The following is a 6453-nucleotide window of genomic DNA, read 5'->3' on the forward strand; positions in this document are numbered from 1 at the left end:
GCCACGAGGATGTTCACGGCGACGGATCCTTCCTTTTCCTCTTCCATGGCTGGGCTACTAGGTGAAAGATGAGAAGGCAGCTGCCGGGAGAGGCAGCAGGGAATGAAGTAAGGGAGGATGAGGGTCAACACAGGGGAAACAAGCACTGATTAGAGCAGCAGTTACAGAAATTATTTAGTGCTGTGGCCCAAGTAATGGGGAGGCCCATTTGGGCTACACGGAGCGGCGCCTGTGTTGTCAATTTACATTTTTTAAAACAATGTTTGTATGCTGAGTGCAATGCAAAAGAAAGGCGCGAGTGCATCATATTAAAGCTAAAGCACCTTGTGTAAGAAAAATAAAAAAAGTTTTACTTACACTGCATCCGTCAGCCGCTTGAATGCTTCTATATATTCTGTCAATGCAAAAATGCACTTCAATTAAAGCGCGGTGGGAGGGGGGTGTTGTTGGCGGCCGCCTCTGTTGATTGTACGGCCAGGTTATTGTAAAAGCAGGTGCCGTGCTAAAACCTAAAGCACGGTGCCCGGGGCCGGAGGGGGCTGCAGGCGGCAAGCACATTTTTGAGGGTGCGCCGTAATGTGAAAAAAAAACCAACAAGCACTGACGAGATGAGCGGCGAAGGCCCGCGGGAGTTACAGCAAATAATTAGCGCTGTGGCCCAAGTAATGGGAAGGCACATTTGGGCTACACAGAACGCAATCACAGAGACGGTAACCGAAGCTGGAAGAACATGCTAAAAGAAGTTGAGCTTGCTTTGCGCTTTCACTCTAATAGCGGCACAACCCCCATTAAAGGTAAAGCACGGAATGGGGCTCTTGAAAAAAGGAAGAAACAAAGTAGTCCATAACTAAATAGATAAAAGCCTACAGTGTAGGGAAACTGTAGTTGGCCGGTGCTCCTGGCATACAAATGGAAGTGATGTATCAGAGCACCGGCCAATAAGATGCCAGGAAACAACAGCAATAGAGTATGAACCAATGGCAAGAACTAGCTGTAATTACACTAAGTAGAGTGATTACAGCAGGTCTTGCAGACAGCGCATGCACGCTGATGCTCGACCTAAAACCATAGTGTATACAAAGCGTACAACTGTGTGTTACCATGAAATCATAGAATGAAAAAGAAAAAATGCAACTTCAATGTGAACATTTCCCAACTAGGACATTGGAGGAGGGAGGCATAAAGGCAGACAAGACACATAGAGTATTGGAAGGCGACGGGAGAAATGAATAGTGGCTTGCATGAAATAAGGATGACAGTTGGAGCAGAGTGGTGAGGCAGGCTCGCTGTGTGTCTCTGCAGTATTATTTATAACGCTCCCGGTTTTCCGATTAAACTGATCTTTACATATAAATACAGACGGAAAAATATTTTTGCTTTGGCTGCATTTATATATAAAAACGGAAAAATGCCAATAAATAGGTTTAACTTTGTTGTGATCTTCGAGGAGACGACAAGTCTGTCCGCACGCAGGCGGGGAGAGGGATTATCAGATTTTAGCTGAGTCAATACAAAGGTCGATGTTAAGGGGCCATTAGGCCTCCTTTTGTTTAAGTATCCTGGCTTGGAGCATTCCTGGCTGGAGCAGAGGTGCCACGGAATGCACACCTAAAACAAAATGGAGGGAAAACAAATGCACAAAGCTAATCACTTCACAGATACTTGAGAGGCATGGTTTTGACTTTGTTCAGCCCCCAGATTCAAGAGATATGCATGCGCTTTACTTCACAAATTATATTTCGTGTGAAATGATCTTCGTAGCCAGCTGCTTGCTGGACCTGTAGTGCAGCTGCTTTTTCCTGCTTCGTGCCTTTGAGTGTACACGATATCTGTCTAATGGCCTCTGTAGTAAGTGTTGGAGGGTGTCAATAGAGTGTGTATGCCATGCCTTACAAATTTTACAACATACGGGGGGAGGGGGAGAGAGAGAGTTGAGTGTGCCCCCTTGTTTCTTTCCCGTGTTTTTTCATTGTGGACAGTTTTTTGTTTACGTTAATGCGCACACATAGCTGCCAAAGTTTCACATTGTTATGTGTGACATTTTCATAATTTGGCAACGTTGTTAAGGTCCTCTTTAAGACGGTGGTGGGTGATTGCAGGACCAGTGCGACTTTCACAGGGAGCTCTGCACAGCACTATATTTACTTCAGAGTACCGCAGCATTTTCAGTCTGGGGAGGCTCCTCCCGGAGTAAGAAGACATAACAAGTGAGGACGGCGTTAACCTTTACTTGTCAATGCCTGTGCTCGTCCTGCTGGATTATACTGAGTTTTTGTGTGTGCTACCGGATAAAAAAGCTCTTTAATGCCTCGTAAAGGGTAGTAAGCGCTATATAAATGCAATTACAATACAATACAATAAATCATGTGTAAATCAGTGCATAGGATGCATTACATAAGACAGCGAGGCTTACAAGGCCCTTCATAGCTCACTGTCTTATATTAGAAGGTTTGCAATTTATTAACAGCAAGTAACAAAAGGATCTCTTTGTTAAAAGCAGTAACCCATTTACCCATCTGCATAAATCTATCTGAACCTATAACAACCAAGCGCGCATTGCCTTTTTAAATAAATGTGAATAAATACTAGCTACAGCATCTTTTTTTGCTTGCGACAAAATAAATATGGATAAATACTGAAAAAATGACCAAAAAATATATATGGATATATACAGACGGAAATGTTAAAAAAATAAATACCAGGGGAGCCCTAATTATTTATTATGGAGAGGGGGGAAAGAAGGACCGAGGAGTCTGGAACGAGTGCTAACGAATTGTGTGGAACATGCTTGCAACAGATTCCTTAAGCTTGTGTGTAGTTGTGTCAAATTCACAGCATGAGGTGCAAACATTGTGTTTGAAGTTGTCCCTGTTACATTTGACACCTTTTGGCGTGTTTCCCCTGTCTTTTTGCTTTCTAACCTCCCAGTTTCGACTCTGTTTTTGCTGGTTTAGTGTCTCTGCGCACTATCTCACTGCTGTTCAGTGTTAAAGTGCAAGTGCTCCTGTTGTAAATTGTTATTATGGATTGGTGTTTCCATGATTGGCATATTTGATTTACTGGTAAGCCCCTAGTAAAGTGCACTGAGTGGGCCAGGGACTGTCAATCCAATGCTACGAGTGGGCCTGCAGCACTGATTGTGCCATCCACATGAGTAGCCCTGAAAAGGGATCTCAGACCTACCACTGCAGGGTGTGCGTGCAGTTTGTAATTGCCATGTCGACCTGGCAAGTGCACCCACTTGCCGGCCCTAATTTCCCCTTTTCTTACATATAAGTCACCCCTAAGGTAGGCCCAAGGTACCTCTGTGGGCAGGGTGCTGTGTATGTTAAAGGTAGGACATGTACTGTTGTGTGAGTGAGTGTAATTGTTATTTTATTCTTTGGGAATATGTATTTGTATTTGTGTATTTTGTTTATGTGGCCCTCTTCGGAGTGCCAAAACATAATAAATAAAATTGAAATACTGTTGTGTGAGCATGTCCTGGTAGTGAATTACAGTGCATTTCGCTTTTTACTATGGAAAGGCTATCTGTCCCATAGGATTGAATGGGAGTATTACTTATAACATCTTATAAAAATAACTTCCCATTGGGACAAGATAGGGAAATGGAGTTTAGTATGCCCGGACTCAGAATGTAAAAATGCATCTTTTGGTAAAGATGACTTTTATGTTCTGTGTTTGAAAATACTACTTTTAGAAAGTAGGTATTTCCTTGCTTAGCCATCCTGTGTGCCTCTGTTGGGTTTGTGGATTGACTGTCTGGCTTTGTAGTGACAGGGGCTGGGGCTGTGCATTCTCTTCAAACATCCACGGAGGGGGTCGAGGTGTTTCCTGCCTTTCCTGGATGAGTCAGGGCTGGGCTCAATATACCTGGGCTGCAGTTAGAGTGGTGGGAAGAGATTTATTTGCACCTGAATGGTAGGGTCTGCATTAGACAATGTTGTCTCTACCTCCTGCTAGGAAGCTGGGCCAGAGAGGACCAACTTGGTTTGGACTAAGCACAGACACTTTCTGCCTGAGAGAACAAAGGCATTTTGAGTATAACTATTGGGGCTCAGACCCCAGAACTTTAGAACTCGCTGGAATCAAGTAAACTGCCAAGAAGAAGAGCTGCCAGGAGAAGTACTTCCCCTTTGCTGTGTTGTTGCTTTGTTGGGTTGGCCTGCAGTTGCTGCTTCTGCCTTGGGCAGGGAAAGGACTGAACTTTCTTTCCTTGTGTTGAGAATCTCCAAGGGCTTGAAGTAGAGCTTACGTCCTGTTCTGAATTCTCAGGGACTGCAAAGACTTCACCAACCTCTGAGCACCGCTTCTGGAACCGTTGTTTCAGTTGCCAGAGTAAAGGGGAAAGCAACTGACTCCGTCACCGACTCCTTCGCAGCTCCGTGTCCTAAAGGCACCGCAGAGGGCACCAGATTATCTCGCACAGCAACCCTGGTCTCACCGATGATGACCGCCACCACCACAAAGCCGATGCTTACACCATGACATGTGGGCACCACACTCCGCACCGCCTTGATTCACTTCGCTGCCCTTACCGACGCCGTCGCTGCCTGTTGATTTCGACACCCGTAAACGCATTGTGGCTGGGGGCACGGCTTGTAAGTTTTACGAGCACCGCCTTGTCCCACACTGCAGTCTGGGCCAACCAATGCCAGCTCCTGCTAACCGGCTCTGTCGCTTGCACCGTGACCTGCCATCACCACAACGAGCACCATCTCACTCCCCATCGTAGTCCTGGTCTCACCGATCCTGCTGGACGATCATAAATGTGCCCCCGCCTGCACCGTGCCTTGAAGGCACTGCACGGTGCACCGCTTCACTTCACATCACAACTGCGACAGTTGCCATGACCGGCTTGCACCCACCTGTCGGCCACAGCGCAAAAGGTACTGTTTACGAGTCTGTCGACGCCCCCAACCGAAGCCCTCAGACGGAACTGTTGGATTACGTTGTTTTCAGTGTTGTGTTAGCCATGGACGGAGCTACCGACTTGGAAGAACTGTGGTTTTGAGATATTTCTGCAATTATAAAGGATATCTTACAAAGTATATATTTTTAAGTACTGTATGTTGGATTCTTTTTGTTTTGGATATATAAAAATATTGGATACTTTTCTAAACTGTTGTGGTGTTCTTTTGTAGTGTCTTCACTGTATTACTGTTGGTAATGTGCGAATGCTTTACACACTGCCTCTGAGATAATCCTGACTGCTCATGCCAAGCTACCAAGGGGGTGAGCATGGTTTATTTTAGGAGTGTAACTCCCTTACTCTGACTGGGAAGAAGGGTCCCTACTTAGAGAAAGGTGCAAACCATTGCCAACTAGAGACCCCCATTTCTAACATTGGTTGTCAGCAGTGAGGATAGGACTTGTGTTTGCACTTGACTTGCAGTGATTGGTGTGCACTACTACCATATCACAGACCATTACATACCACATACTGATTTTTGGGTCTACTTTTGTGATCCTATCATTTTGGACCTTATTCTTCCTACTGCATCATGCCTGGTACAGAAGCAGCATCAATTGCATCCCTAGAGGTGGCCTTTGAGGAGTAAAGGTTTGAAACCTACAACATCAAGGAGTTGAGGGCTATTTGTAGAAACCTTAAGGTCCAAGTCAGAGGCCTCACCAAGAAGGAGGAGCTACAAAAGGCGTTGAGGGCCTGGGTAGCAGCCAGACATGCCAGTGGGCAGTCTGGAGATCTTAGTGGGGAGGCAGAGGAGCCTACTCCTAAGGTAGAGGAGCTGGTGGTAGGGGGGTCCCTCCAGGCCAGGTAGCAGTGTTTTTTCACCAGAGGAGCTGGAGAACAGAAGGGAAGCTAGGAGGAATGAGACAGAGCTTGAGAGGCTCAAGATGGAGTCACAGAAGATGATCTCAAGCGTGGGCCCAAAGAGCTGGAGTTGAAGAGCAAAGTCAGCACTGATGGTGGCAGCAACTCTTCAGTGCAGACAGATAAAATTGTGCACATCCCCAAGGATGCAGGTAAATAATTCAAGAAGGAGGATGACATACAAAGGTGGTTTCGGAGGTATGAGTCGTCTATTCACATGAATGGGGTCCCTGAAAGGAATTGGGGGGCAGGGTTGTGGGGTCTCTCTCCAGAGGAAGCAAGGGATACTCTGATAGCTTTGGGTAAGGGGCAGAACCTCACCTATTATGACATGAAGGATGCTCTCCTCACCAGGTATGGACTCACTCCTGACAGGTACAAGGATCAGTTTAGGTCCAGTTAGAAAACTGATGCAAACACTTGGTTGGAATGTGTGGATTCTTTCTGCAGGTCACTGGATGGCTGGGTGAAGGGCAGTAATGTGACAGATTGTTAGGGACTCTACAATTTGAGTGCATGGGAGCACTTGTCTAGTCGATGTTTTGCAGAGCTGCACCAGCACTTGGTTGATTGTAAGCTGATTGACCCCAGGAAGCTTGCCATGGAGGCGGACCGCT

Source organism: Triturus cristatus, chromosome 1_2 (assembly GCF_964204655.1).
Source record: "Triturus cristatus chromosome 1_2, aTriCri1.1, whole genome shotgun sequence".
Lineage (NCBI taxonomy): Eukaryota > Metazoa > Chordata > Amphibia > Caudata > Salamandridae > Triturus > Triturus cristatus.